Genomic DNA, 15,524 nt, shown 5'->3' with positions numbered 1-15,524 from the left:
CAGCCTAAATATAGCTATCTCCTGAGAGGCTCTGACAGCACCGGACTAACACAGATGTAGAGGCTCACGGCCATCCATCGAACTGAGTACAGGGTCCCTAGTAAAGGAGTTAGAGAAAGGACCAACGGAGCTGAGGGATTTGCAGCCCCTTGGGACGAACAACAATATGAACTAACTAGTACCCTCAGAGCTCCCAGGGTCTCAACCACCAACCAAAGACTGCACATGGAGGGGTCTGATTGTTCAGGCAGCATGTGTATAGTAGAGGATTGCAAATTCAATCATCAATAGGAGGAGAGGACCTCAGTCCTGTGAAAGTTCTGTGCCCCAGTGTAGGGGAATGCCAGGGCCAGAAAGTGGGAGAGGGCGGGGTGGCAGGCATGGGGAAGTGGGAGGCAACAGGGGTTAGTTTTGGTTGTTTTTGTTTCTTTGTTTTTTGGAGGGGAAACTGGGAATGGAGAAATTTACATGTAAATAAAGAAAATAAAAATAAATAAATAAATTAATTAATTAAAAAAAAAAAGAGTTAGGTGTATCTTCTCTGACTGAGTCTAGACCCAGCAGTCCTCTGCTGTATGTATGTGTGTAATTTTATGTCGGGTTTGATTCTAGAGAAGTTTATACTGTAGTTTCTTGGTGATTTCAGTCTTTGATCAATATCAGAAGTGCTCTTAAGTAATCAAGGTTAGGGAAATTCATGAAGTAAATTTATGGACAACCATAGATAACACCAAGAATTGTGACAATGGAAGCAACAATCATTCTTTCCATGGCTTTCAAAATGAATGTGGTATATTTCTGGGGGTTTGTCACCAATTCCCACATTTGTAGAGGTACAACATAGTGCCGGGCTTGCTGCTGGATGAATATAAGTGATCTGGGTTCAGTTGTACTGGCAATCATAGAGTTGAGGTTTAAGATCACAAAGAAGTTGGAATTAATCCACTCATTTCAATACCAAAATAGCTGATGAGGCAACTTAAAAAATTAACTTGGGTTTCCAGCTAAAAAGGAATTCCAACATGCCGAAAGGAGCATGAAGTAGCTGGACACATTCCATTCCCAGTCAGGAGGAAGACAACACCACTAAATGCTTGTGCTAAGCCACATTTCTTGGTTTGAGTGTAGTTCACGGCTCAAGTTAAAATAGTTGTGCCTTAGATACTGGGTTTAGATCTTTGTACCCCAATTAACCCAATATGGATAATGCCTTACAAATGAACTCATAGGATACATAGTCTAGATAATTCTTCCAAGGCATGTACAAATACTTGCCTCCCTGGTTATCACAGATCCTTTATTGTCAAGAAGACAATAAATGTTAACTGTCATAAGGGTTTTTCCTATGTTCCAGAGATTGTGGCACTGTTAGCACCTTTCATTGATATTGAGGACCAAAATGATTAGCTCTTGAGATCTATAGGGGCAAACACAAGCCATATTAAGATTTTTTTAAACCAATATCTGTGGTTTAAAGTCTATGACTTGTATACCTTCAAGTCTCACGAGGCAGATTAAGGTAAAATATGGCTTGTGGTAATGATAGTCATGCTCAGAGATGTCAGCTGTAGGAAAACCTTCTCTGGATCCTACAGTTTGAGCACAGAAGATAGTAGGACTGAGTCTTTGGTGTTTCTGGTTCTAGAATTAAGAAATATGATTTCAACAATTCCAGGCTACTTAGACCCTAGAGGGAAAACCTGTAGCATTGAGTAATCATTGTCAAAGATGGGGCCTTCTCCTGATCTTCAAGGTTATATTGATGGTACTAAGGCATTTTGCATAAGCAGGTAAATTCATAGCACCATGGTCTGGAAAGGAAACCTTTCCTATGTTATGTCAGGTGAACACACATTTTACTAAGGGGTTAAGTCTGCTGGTATCTAAGGTTGCAGAGCTATAGGTCTTGGCTGGGAGATTTCTAATTCTGACAGGAGTGCATCTGTGAAAGCAGGAGGTAATATGGTCATTTCAATCCAATGATTGCTGTTAATGATGGGACCTGCAGGGCTGGTTTAAGGGGCTACTACAGCTTAAGATTATACAGCCTCATCTTGAACTTATAGGTTACTGAGGCAGGAGAGGGATTCTACTCAGAGAGGCAAGGTTTAAGGTATCTGATGGCATCAGGGTTCTTCTACTGTCGTTTATGCCAAAATGGTGTGTCTTGGCAGTGGTTGTAGTATCTTGGATCTTTGTGACTGGGAAGATAGCCAACATGAACTCTTCTGTTTCTTCCTCCACTCTCAGGACAGCAAGCTCCTCAGACTGGATTTGAAGCTTGTAAGAACCGTGGAATTATCTTGTAGTTAGGTTGGGCACCCTGCCACTGTGATTGGCTTGCTGCCACTTTGCCTGCAGTTGCAGGTTTCTCCTGGCCAGGAGCCAGAATCAAAAATGACAATTGCTTTCATCTTTTCTGTCGGTAGTCTCTCTAACCCTGCATGCTTTTGGGGGTTCCAATCATATTCTTACTGATAGAAATATGTGTTCAGAAGTTAGTTGACTTAGAGAAAAGTAATTTTGTTAATATTAACACATTAAAACAACAATACCACCACCAAAAAACTCCTTTCACTTAACAACTAGAGTATGTTACTTTCCAGAGATACTATTGATTTTTAAAGTTACTTTTGAAAAAAAAAACAAACCTAAATTTTCATGATGAAAATATAAAATAGACACTACATTTTTGCAGTAACTTTCATAGAATGAAAGAAAATGAAAAGCTATTTAGAAAGAGGGATGGGGTTTGAAGGAATATATTTTCTGACATCACACAAACCACATTTTTATGTTTCCTTTTCAAGAGATAATTTTTAATAGGCTTTGATAGGCTATGCAATACAGTAACATTTTCTGAGATACTTGTTGCATTTTGCAATTTTCTACATGTGTGGAATTTTATAAAGAGAAATGCATGAGAAACATTGAATCTTAAAGGTGAGTTCCACTGTTCTGCAGGAATTCTTTTGAGTTCTAATGGAATGCAAACTGATTGAAGAGCCTTCTCTGATAAAGCTGTGAAACCCTGCACTTTCTGCTCCTTTCACAAATGCAGCTTTGTCTTCCAGTAACTCCACTAAAAGCTTCCAGTTCAATGGATGAACTTCTCCTTTTACTTCACTAAGAAAAGGTCAAATTTTGTTTCACCCTCCAATCACCTCTCCCCACTTTACAAGCACCAGGATGTGGGCTGAGTTACTGAAAATCCTATTTTACCTTGAGATGCCAGAGTTAGTTCTTTCAAGGCTTCTAATCAGAGCTGGCACTTTCCTGTCCCTGCTCACTCTTTCACTGCTGAAATCATCTCTCCTCTCTTCCTGAGTTTAAAGCAGTCTCTGAAGAGCCTTCCCTCTGCATTTTCATGTGTATTTACATGCTGCCATCAGAACTCACTTTACAGACGATTGATGTGGTGGGCGATGCTCATGGGGAGATGGTGAAAATGTGAAATGTATGACAGTAAAATGGTGTGACGACATGGGTCGAAGGTAACCTCAGTAACTTGTTGACTGAGGATAAAGTGATGTTGAAATTATTTTTAATATAGTGCTCATGTAAAAGTCTTTAAGAATACTTAATGTGCCAAAGCTGTCATTTTAAAATGCTCCAACTAGGAAAACTATCATTTTACTGCATAACATATACATGCTGTGTACCCACACAAATCATTAGTATGTGTGAAGAATAGCTTTCTGTTAAAAAAAAAAAACAGCTTGCAGGGGCATGCTGCTGAATGAAATAACTTTTATGAGTCCAATGTTGTGACACTTTGAACATTTATTTCTTTGTAACTTAGGAAAGGGTGACACTGACAACAATTAGTTAGCAGTTGTCCAAGTTGAGTATAAGATGTCTACTTTTTAAAAAAGATTTATTTTTTATTATATGTAAGTACACTGTAGTTGTCTTCAGACATACCGGAAGAGGGAGTCAGATCTCATTATGGATGGTTGTGAGCCACCATGTGGTTGCTGGGATTTGAACTCAGGACCTTCAGAAGATCAGTCAGTGCTCTTACCATCTCTCCAGGCCATCTCTCCAGGCCAAGATGTCTACATTTAAGAAGCACTTCCTGTTCCTAGTAACTTGCACATGTTTTTGCATGTCACTGCTGTTTGGAAGCATCATTCACAGCTCTGAACGTGATTAGTGAGCAGCCTTGTGGCTACTTTTAGAAGATGACCTTAATCTTCTGGATGAAGCATTTTTAAAATGCCTGGACATCAGCATTGATTTAAAGCAGCATTTAGTTCTGTTTAGCTATGAACTATAAAGTCATTCTTAATATAAATGGTTTATTTCTTTTGACTTTATCAGCAACCATCCTGTCATGGACTCTCCATGGAATTGTGACTTTTCCAGGAGCCAGGCATAACTCCTGGTTCTGACCTGTCACGGTTTTAACTGTGGAAAGGACGAGCTTTGGTATCTGCTTTCCTCCTTTGGATTTTTGATGTCTTAACTTTTTATGTTAACAAAGCAGAAATGCGAAAAGGAAAGCAACTGAGATATAAAGCATATTCACTGTGAGCCCGCTTTGTATGCCCCAGATCTGTCCATGACTGACTATGATGGTAGTTTTACCAGTAATTTGTTCAGTATCTTAATATATTACAAAAAATATTTCCTGCCATGATTATGTAAGCCTTGTCATGAAGGGATGTATGTACATATATATGTATATATATACACACATATATATATATATACATGAACACATTTATTACCTTTATTACAGACAGTACAGTCCCATAAATAAGATGTTATTTTATTGACAAATACTAGTACACCAGAGTTCAATGGCGTACCAAAATCTGTCTTCTCCCAAAGACTGAGATGCTCTGATTTCCAAAGAGGTATTGTTTTCAAATGAGACCTGCCATTTTACACTCAATTGCCAGATTGCTAAGTAGTAATGGATAGTTAGGAAATATTTGGTAGTCAAAGGGATACAATGGACACCTGGATTTTGTTTCTATTCCAGCTCTGCTCCTCATTGGCTCATGTAGCTATGGGATTCGTTTGAAGTTTCATCACTTCTAAATCAAAAGACTATATTTAGTGATGTGAAAATATTTGCCCAGCTGGATGCAAGAGAACATGTCTCAGTGGTGACAGAAATAAAAAGTGAGAGTGAATGTAAAATCCCATGTAAGTTTTAAGTTTTAATTGAAAGTGAAGAGGTTGGATTCCTATAAGAATTTGGCATTCATTAGTCTTAAAATGACACTGTCTTTATCCTAGTTCTCCTCTTCTTCCTGCTTCTATTTTTATTTTCCATTGAAAATTGATTCCTTATTGCTTAATAAGATTTTTGCTGTACACATACATATATATTATATACATGAGGAGAATTCAGTACATTGCAGTAGCCAGTTTGTTATTGAAACAACATAGCATTTTCCAATACCTAATGATTTTTATCCCTGGGATAAAATGAAGAGAGAAGGGACATGGATATTGGGTACATTGCTAACAAGGGAGGAGAGGCACTCTGTAGGTAACAGGCTTCATGTGGATGTAGGTCATGGAAATTTACCTTGCTTCAGGGGTACCCAGCTGTCCTTTATTCCAAAGATTTTTTTTTCCTTTTTAAACCTAGGGGTATCTCAAGGAGTGCCCTAATGGCAATAGAAATCTTTTGGCTCTATCTGATGGAGGGAAAGAAATACTTGGATGCCTCTTTTAAAGGGGACAAGCTTTATGTGTAGTTCATCTGAGTATGATAAGCTGAAAACTATGGGTGAACATCAGTCAACTTGGAAGAGATGGAGTTTTCAAAGACACAAACTTAACCATGCTAAACAGATCCACACCAAAAGTTAAGAATAGAATGATTATGACCATGATTTAGAAGTGTGGAAGCTGCGCAAAATTAGGAACCTTTAGAAATGTCTTATTGGAGCTGGGTAGTGGTGGTGCACGCCTTTAATCCCAGCACTTGGGAGGCAGAGACAGCTGGATTTCTGAGTTTGAGGCCAGCCTGGTCTACAGGATATCCAGGACTACACAGAGAAACCCTGTCGAAAAAAAAAAAACCAAAACAATGAAAAAAAACCCAAAAAACAAAACCCAGAAATGTCTTATTGGAGGATTCTATAGTTCGTCAGTGTTTATCCTGAAAGTGTGACAGCCCTAGCTTTTAAAAATGAGCTTGATAGATTTTGGAACTTCCATATGCTTTGCCAGGTTAGTTTGGATGCCACATTACCAAGTGGAACTTGCAACCATTACTTTTTAACAACTTAGCCACAACTGGGTCATTTGTTATAATGCTCCAAGAAATAGACTACTGGTCTTGATGTGTGTTCCTCTGTCAGAATTTGGCTTCTGTATAATGAAATATTTAACTATTGTTTACATAGTAGGTCTTTTCTTCACAAGGGGAAGGACATTCAGGAATGTAGGAGAGTGGACAATAATAGAATAAATTCTTTTTTAAATGAAGAGTAAGTGAAACATCTCACCTGAGGATTACTACTTTAGAGCACCCTTGCTTTAGCAGCTCTGGTCCAGTAGGTTGAGTCATGATACAATATGCAGATCCAACTTTGAGACCTGGAAAATTTTAGGTCAAGTTTTCTTTATTGAGATACTCCTGGTTCCTGGGATCATGAATAGATGGGGACCCCATTCCTCCACAGTGGAGTCACTTTCTAGTGAGATCAAAAGTAATCTTCAGCTCTGAATGTTAAAATTATATGTGCTCTATACAAGTATACACACACACACACCTTCTATTTACTTTTGTTCAAGGGTTCAGTATTTGAGCCACATTGTGTGATTTATTAAATATAAAATTATAACTGAAATTGTTTTTTATTTAAAGTCATAAAGTCATTTGGAAGACTAAAGGAGATTCTTGAATACATCTCTACTCTTATGAATTTTTCTAAAGAAATTAAGGTTCAACACTTCCTCCAGTAATTTGAAACAGTAAAACAACAGGCCCTCCTCTAAGAATTTTTGTTAAAAATAAAGATTTTCTAAATCTTTGTTAAAAACAAAGCTTTTCTAAAGAAAGACTTTTAAAAATGTTTTTTTAAAGCTAAGACTTTTAAAAATCTTCCTGAAAAAACAAAGACATTTAAAGATTTTTGTTTTAAAAAAAAATAAAAAATCTTTGTTTAAAAAAGATTTTTAAGCTGGGCAGTGGTGGCACATGCCTTTAATCCCAGCACTTGGGAGGCAGAGGCAGGTGGATTTCTGAGTTCAAGACCAGCCTAGTCTACAGAGTAAGTTCCAGGACAGCCATGGCTACACAGAGAAACCCTGTCCCGAAAAAAAAAAAACAAAAAAACAAACCAAAACAAACAAATAAAAAAAGATTTTTAAAATTTGAAAATTTGAAATAAATTAATAGCAAGATTGTATTAATACTCTAAGAAAGTCTATTTTTTTTGTTCTAAATAGAAGTTGGACACTAGGATTTTAAATAACTCTCAATAATAGCCAATGGCATTGTGTGTATATCAATTGCTTTTTATATGTGCCATCTTCCACAAATGTTTTATAATATACATAAACAATCTAGTTTTGAAATTTTTCTTTTTCTTTTCTCTTTTCTTTATTTTATATCATATTTTTATTTATTTATTTTTGTTTAGTTTTGGTATGCTACTTGAGAACAACACTTTATTTTATGGTACAAAAATCCTTTCATCTTCCAAAGCACTTTCTTCTAACTTTTTTTATACCAAAATATATTTGCATGCCTATTACTTGAAAATTCACATTTCTTTATTTGGTAGTCTTTCCTTTTTTTTCTTCAGATGTTGGATGTTTAAGCTATAATCTGTGAATATTAGGAGTGAACTCTGCCACTGAACTTATATCTCAGTATTGTCTTATGTTTTATTTATAAAGTTTCTGAATTTAGAGAAAAAATTCCAACACAATAAAATTAACATTTTACAGTTACAGAACTATAGAATCCTATATTTGAAACATCTCAGTATCTAGCAGTTACAAATGTATCATAATGTCTAACAGTTCTATCTAAAGTTATGAGTTCTTTAGGCAAGGAACTGAAATCTCTCCTTCTATGACCATAGATTTCACCTCAGTATGGCTAGTCCTATGCCCATTGGCTAAAATGGGGATGACTATATACAGTGAAATGGTAACACATAGAGAACAAAAGAATCTTAAGAGAAATTGGACCTGTTTCTATATAATTAGAGTATATCAACTTTACCAGATTTTAGGGGGTATTGACATTGTTCTGAATTTCAGTTGTCATGTGCCAGGAACCTAAAGGCTCCTTCACCTCTGAATAGGCCTGGGAGGCAAACCTTTACCACGGAACCATGGTGGTTGATTAAGTTTTAAATAGCATAGTTTTTTCAGTGCTTTACTTTTCTGCAACCTCTCATCAATTCACTTTCATGCATCAGGTCATCTTGATCAGAATCTCATAATATCCAGAGCAGACTTTGGGAAAGAGAGGCTATAGATATGTATGCTTTGATATGGTCACATTTAATATTATGTGCATATATGATATACATACATGAGCACAAATGTGTGAAAGTTAGAGGACAATTTTGTTGAGTTGGTTCTCATTTTTCAGATCTCTGTGAATTCTGGGATCAAAATTGGGTTGTCAGAATTACTTAGTAATTATTTTTGTTTGCTAAGCCATCTTGCTAGGGTCCTACATATTAGTATAGTCAGAAGTGCTATCTGTTCTCCATAAATGCTGCTTAATGCTATTCTAGTGATAAAGAGCATGGAAGGGAGATCTGATCTCTTATCCATGTTGACTATTCTAGATAAAATGGTGCACTATTGTGAATGCTAAGAAGTGCATGCTGAAGGAGCATGATATGGCTGTCTCCTGAGAGACCCTGCCAGAGTCTTACAAATATATAGACAGATGCTCACAGGCAATCATTGGACTGAACACAGGAGTCACCAATAGAGGAGTTAGAGGAAGGACTGAAGGAGTTGAAGGGGATTGCAACCCCACAATCAATATCAACCAACCAGTTCTCTCCATGCTCCCAGGGACTAAGCCACTAACAAAGGAGTACACATGGCTCCAGCTGCATATGTTGCAGAAGATGGCCCTGTCATGAATCAGTGGAAGGAGAGGTCCTTGGTCCTATGAAGGCTCAATGGATGTCCCAGTGTAGGGGAATCGAGGGTGGGGAGTTGGGAGTGGGTGGGTGGGTGGAGGAACACCCTCATAGAAGCAGAGGGAGGAAGGATGGGATAGGGGTTTTCGGGGGAAGCATGTTGAGTTGGTCATCATTATTAACTATAATATCCTCTTGATGATTTTTCTTTAAGTTATATCTTCCTTTTTAAAAATTTTATGAAAGACAGTGACAAAAATTGGTACAGATACTGAGGGGAAGGCCACCCATAGACTCACCCACCTAGGGATCCATTCCATCTGCAGATACCAAACTCCCACACTATTGCTGATGCCAAGAAGTACTTGCTGACAGGAGCCTGATATGGATGTCTCCTGAGAGCTTTTACTAGCATCTGACCAACAGGTGGAGATACTCAAAGCCATCTGTCGGACTGAACCCAGGGACCCCTAGTGTAGGAGATAGGGGGAGGATTGAAGGAGATGAAGGGAATTGCAACTCCATAAAAAGAGCAATATCAACTGCATCACCTAGAGCTTCCAGGAACTAAACCACCAACCAAAGAGTATACATGGAAAGGTCCATGGCTCGAGATGCATATATACCAGAGGATAGCCTTATCTGGCATCAATGGGAGGGGAGGCCCTTGGACCTGTGGAGGCTTGATGCCCTAGCGTAGGGGGATGCTAGAGCGGTGGGAATGGGTGAGTGGGCAGAGAAGCACCCTCATAGAGGCAAAGGGGAAGGAGAGAGGTGGGATGGGATGGGGGTTTTGTGGAGGGGTAACTGGGAAGGGGAATATCCTTTGAAATATAAATAAATAAAATGATTAATAAAAACAAAGATTTATGTACCATTTATTTTATGTGTATGGGTGGTTTGTCTGTATGTATGGTTGTGCACCATGTACATGCACCATGAAGAAGCAAGAACAGGACACTAGATTCCCTTGAACTGGAGTTACAGATGGTTGTTAGCTGTCACGTTGGTCCTGGGAATCAAATTTGGTTCCCATGGAAGAACTGATAGTGCCCTTAATCACTTAGCGAAATCTCCAGCCCCCATCTTTGTTAATTTAAAGGAATACAATGTGGTAGTATTAGTTATATAAACTGCTCTATGTTAGATATTTAGACCTTACTGCTCTGATGTGACTGGATCTTTGGACTCTTTGACATCTCTCCACTTATTCTTTAGAGTAGGAATTTTAATGGATTTAATCTGACTCCAACCTGTAGCACTTAAAATTAGAATTGTAAAATGCTCCAGTGTTAGAAAAGAGTAAACAATTCAGTGTAGAAATATGCTCATTGCATTGCAGATAAAAGTAAATATCCCCAAATGATATGCAAAATGGCATGTAAAGGTATTAGATTACACAGGAAAATTGCCCATAAAACTATATTAAATTCACCATTTTCCAAATAATGAGTAAGATTTTATCTCTTTAAAAACCACATCTTTCTAAAGCAGCTGTGGGGTTTGGCTTATACTATGTTACTCTGATATTTTTTAAATGAAATGTCAAATATAATTTAGTGCTTGAAGCATGAAGCAAGCCTGACTACACTTGCTTTGACAGCCTTGCTATATTTCCATTAAGCTATGTATCCACTGGATCAAATATTGTGGTTAGTACAGAAATGTATTATGATATGTCTTTGGATGTGTATACACATCAGTTGTGGATTAATAATCATTGCTAGTGTTTATAATGTGCAACTATGAGACATGTTACTTCCATGTCTTACCACTTGAAGTTCACTTAGTAACTATGATAAAAGGCACTGGTTAAGTTTATTCATGGAAGAACTGATATAAATCTTTTTTTTTCTTTTATTTCTTTACTTATTCACTTTAATCCTACTCACCACCCCTTCTCACTTACCTCCTACCACAATCCTTTCCCTTGTTCACCTTTCCCTTCCCCTTTCCCTCTGAGCAGGTGGGGTCCATAAATTTCCTGAAGTCATAAAGCTCAATAGAAAAGGATTTGAAACCAAGCATTCTCATTCCAGAATAACACATAGTCATGTTACCTTGTAATATCTAAAATAAAAACAAATCCATTGCTGATTTCTTATGCTTTATTCTCAAGGTGATACTTTGGTATAATCTACCCTTGCTTGCCCTGCCCTGCCCTGTCTGGAGAATGAGGAATAGTGATTAATTTCTCATGAGTCTGTGAATTAAACTGAATGGCCCCATCCTGCAGTCTCTTTCCTTCCATCTAAACTTCACTTTACACTCTAAGTGTTGGTGTGGAAGACTCTGTGATTATGCACATATGTGTGTGCTTTTCATATATACACAACTTATTTGCACATCAAATTATTTATGGAAGAGATGATACAAATGACCTATTTTCTATTTCCTGTTAATCTGATAACTAACTTTATACATTTTGTTTATAATTTTGGCTGAGAAAATCAGTCCTACTATATCATAGTACTGACCTGTACATTATCTGACATTTCCCCCTTATTGTGTCTATTGATTCTTAACTACGGGACTATGAGCTAATGGATCTCCATTGCTTCCTTTTATAAGTTACATCATCTGTGTATTCTGTTAGAGTAGAACTAAGTGAACCTAAAATATCTGTTTCTGTATATATAGCAATATTTATATTTACTTATAGTCTTATTTATTATTGTTGACAACAAAATGAGATTATTTAAAAATTCACAAAAATGGTTACAGTCATGTTCCGTCAACAAACTTAATTTGGTGTAATGTGTATTCATGATATACTTACATTTTAAATGAATGCTTTTGTGTATTTTTATATCTATAACATGTTTAACATATTTTGAAACTTATTTACTTGGTTAATAAATCCATGTTAATTTATAGTGAAGACCTATTTTTTTTATCTGTTTTCCCCCTCTCCTTGTATTTCCTGATTCTCTAGCTTCTTAACTGGCTGGGGTGTGTGAAAAAAGAGACTGTTTTTGAAATGCCTGACATAAAAACCTGCTGAATATGCCAGCAAGGAGCTAATGATTCGGCAGAAGTCTCCTTGAGTGATGAACGCAGGCTTGCCAGTTGCTCTGCCTTACCTTGTGTGACCTTGAGGAAGCTCAGAATTGTGAACAGGCAATATCGTACTTGCCTGCTGAGTTTCAAGCATTCACCTTGCAGTGACCTCAAGATACAGTAAACTTGGCCAGCATCATGCCTCAGACTGACATTTAAGCAAAATGGAGCCTACAGTCATAGTAGTAGCAAATATAATAGAGCCAATGAGCCTGATTTTCACTTTAATATGTAGAAATAATGCTGATATCACGAGAAGATCAATTTTATTGGTACAATAAATTATATAAGTAAAAACAAATAAGAACATGTTTGTGAATGTTTGTGGTGTGTGTGTGTGTGTGTATGTGTATAAAATGGAAATACTAAACATAAATTACAGAGACTTGCATTGCTGCTAAGTCTCAGGGAAGATAGTCACATGTTGACAATTGAGGATGAAAGCTGAGGCTCTGAAGAAAATTATGCTCAAGTCTTAGGACAGGATATTACATTTGCTTCACTTGCTCCTTATGTCTGAGACATAATTGAATGTTCTTTAATATGTCTTTCTTCCCCCAAGCAAGTGTGGCCTGACCCAGTTACAGAACATTTGTGGCAATTTTAGATGAAGGGTTGAGGGAGAGGGTCATGAGTCTGAGATAGTAACAGAAAATTTAATTTACTCTCTAGATCTCTATGTCTCTTTGGAGTTTCACTAGTTCTGCCTTGCTGGGTCTTTATTTCAGCTTGAACAATAATGCTTGTTAAAATAACAAGTCTACTCAGTTCACTGAGCTGAGTTTTGGTGAAAGATCATATTTGAAAAAATAGAGATTAATTCAAGCATGCCTAATTTATAAACTATTCTATAATATAGTATAGTTGTGGGTATAATTCAGTTTCAAATAGTAATTGGACATTATTGGGCTGTAATTTACAGAAGCTACTGCATAAGGTGTTTTTAGAGAATGAAATCTTTTCTATAAAAGAAGCATAAACCAAAATGATTTAACCTCTGCTAATATAAGTAACCTTTGCCTGGTGTGTTTTATGATTAGAATGATCTGAAAATATTAGCTTCGATTTTTAATCTCCAAATAGTTAGATCTTAGTGCAATCTTATTGAGAAAGATAAACTTTATAGTTCTCATCATTCTGTCCTGGAAGATATTAAATTATATAGACATAGTTACTTAAATCCACCCACTAGCCCCAGAGAGAGACAGTTTTGTTGAAAAGTGAAAAAACAGCACTGAGTTTGGGAGCAGGAAGTCCCTGAAGTTGACACACACACAGACACACACACATACAGCATCATTTTATCCTGGTATTTTATAATAGTGTTGTTCAAAAAGTAATATGTTCAGGAATCATCTGGGAGCTGTAACTGTGGATTCTGCTACAGTCTGTCTGAAGTTGGCTGTGCATTTGTGTTTCTAATAAGTTTTCAAGTAAGAGCTGGTCTGGTGGCCCGGGAACCACATGTGGTATAGGAAAGGACTATAGGGAAAGTACTCTACTGGAATCAATAGGTTTTAACCTGACATCACCTACTAGCTGATTCCTATTAGACAAGTCCCTTATCTTCTCTCATCTTTAGCTTGCCTATTTATGAAACTGAACTTACTTAATAGCAAAATTAGAAACACAACTAAGATATATCTTCATATTTATCTTTGGGGCCATGTCATTTGCTACAGATATGAATGCCCTTTGTAAGTAAATGAAGCGGTGCAGAGCATCAGCTACTGTTCTTCTTGGTGTGTGGTTTTATTTCCCTCCCTCCTCTCCTTTTTTTGTTCCTTCCTTTTGCTGGCTAGAATGCTTTAAATTTCCTCAGATAAAGAACACACTATAATTATACATAACCACAGAGATCCACAATATCTGTGCACTCAATCTAGGCTATTCTAAGGAGTGATCCTGCTCTGTCTTAAATAGCTTGGAAGGGTTTGCTAGCAATGCTGTTTCTTGGATTTTCCCCAGATTTCGTTCCCCAGGTTCTGCCCAGAAATATCTGGTTTAAGAAGCCTTCCAAGTAGCTGTGGGGAATACTACTGCATGAGAATTACTGATGAATTTAGAGTATGGCTATACATATCTTTAGGGTTCTCTGATAGTGCATTTGGGAGACCATTTCTTTCCCTGGACCCAAAAGTGCCCTGAGTCCATTCTCTTGTTACAACTCTAAATATCAGTAAATGTTTTCCCCCAGAAGTTATTAACCATGCATTTCTTATAAAATAGCATGGAATCAAATAATTAGGAACCTAGACTAAAAGGGTAGGGCTTAGACTCAGAATCAAGAATGATAGGCGAGCTGACTGCATTCTAAGGGGTCAAAAATGAAAGCTAATTTGAACAGACTGAGATCAGGCACAAGCCTCTAAGACACATTCCACAAGCAGGCAGAATGTACTTATTTGTCTTGTGAGGAATAATGTAGTAAAAATTGATTGTTGTCTCTGTGGCAAAGAAAAACTTTTAAAAATTGGAATTTCCAAACTCTGTCAGAGATGATAACAGAATAATATATGTATAAATTTGTGAGCCTCCACTGGACTAAAGAAAAGAAAAAAATGTTTAAAAGAGAGTATCTAAGACTGTTTAAAAGATCGTGTGGCTACTGGAAGACTGAACATTGCTATAGCTGTGATTCTGAGCCTGTTATCTGCATTTTAATATCTGTAGTTCTTGAAATCTGAGTTTGTCACATGCTGCTTTCAATAAGACATCTACTTACATCTGTCTGTCTCCTCCCACAAAGCATGACATTGTAAAGAGAAACATTTCTCAAAATAGAAAAAATAAATAAATAAAATGACTTTCAGAACATGATGTAATGTCTCTTCATTTTCTAATGGAATGTTTTGCATTTCAACAAGGTCTGAGAAACCAGAGATCTGCTGTGTGCAGCAGTGATTGGAAAAAAAAATCAAGAAAGCAAGCATTTCAAAATTTCTATTTTGTAGGAATCAGGTTAATGAGGAATGAAGAGACAGAAGGAGAAAGGAAAGAAAATGAAGTATGCATATTCTATATGACTGTTGACCAGGGGTTAGATGATGGTCCTGTATATATCTGAATGAAATGGGATTTTAACCCTGTTAATTTTTGCCCCAGTAGGAATAAGCAACAGACATGGCAGCTCATTCTTTTTTTGTACAGGTTGGGGCATGGTCACCTCTACTAACCCATTGTAATCTCCTAAAGAAGAGGGTTAAAAATGGTATGTCAAAAACAGGCTGAGTCACTATAGCAGCAATGCTAGAAAGCAACAGAGGCTAGGCCCTATGTTCTCTGTAGCCATTCCCTCATAATATGTTTCCTTTTTCTTCTCTTCTCTTCTTTTCTTTTCTTTTCCTTCCTTTTCTTTTCTTTTCTTCTCCTTCTTCT

Source organism: Mastomys coucha, unplaced genomic scaffold (assembly GCF_008632895.1).
Source record: "Mastomys coucha isolate ucsf_1 unplaced genomic scaffold, UCSF_Mcou_1 pScaffold1, whole genome shotgun sequence".
NCBI classification, from domain to species: domain Eukaryota; kingdom Metazoa; phylum Chordata; class Mammalia; order Rodentia; family Muridae; genus Mastomys; species Mastomys coucha.
This window is presented reverse-complemented; position numbering follows the sequence as displayed.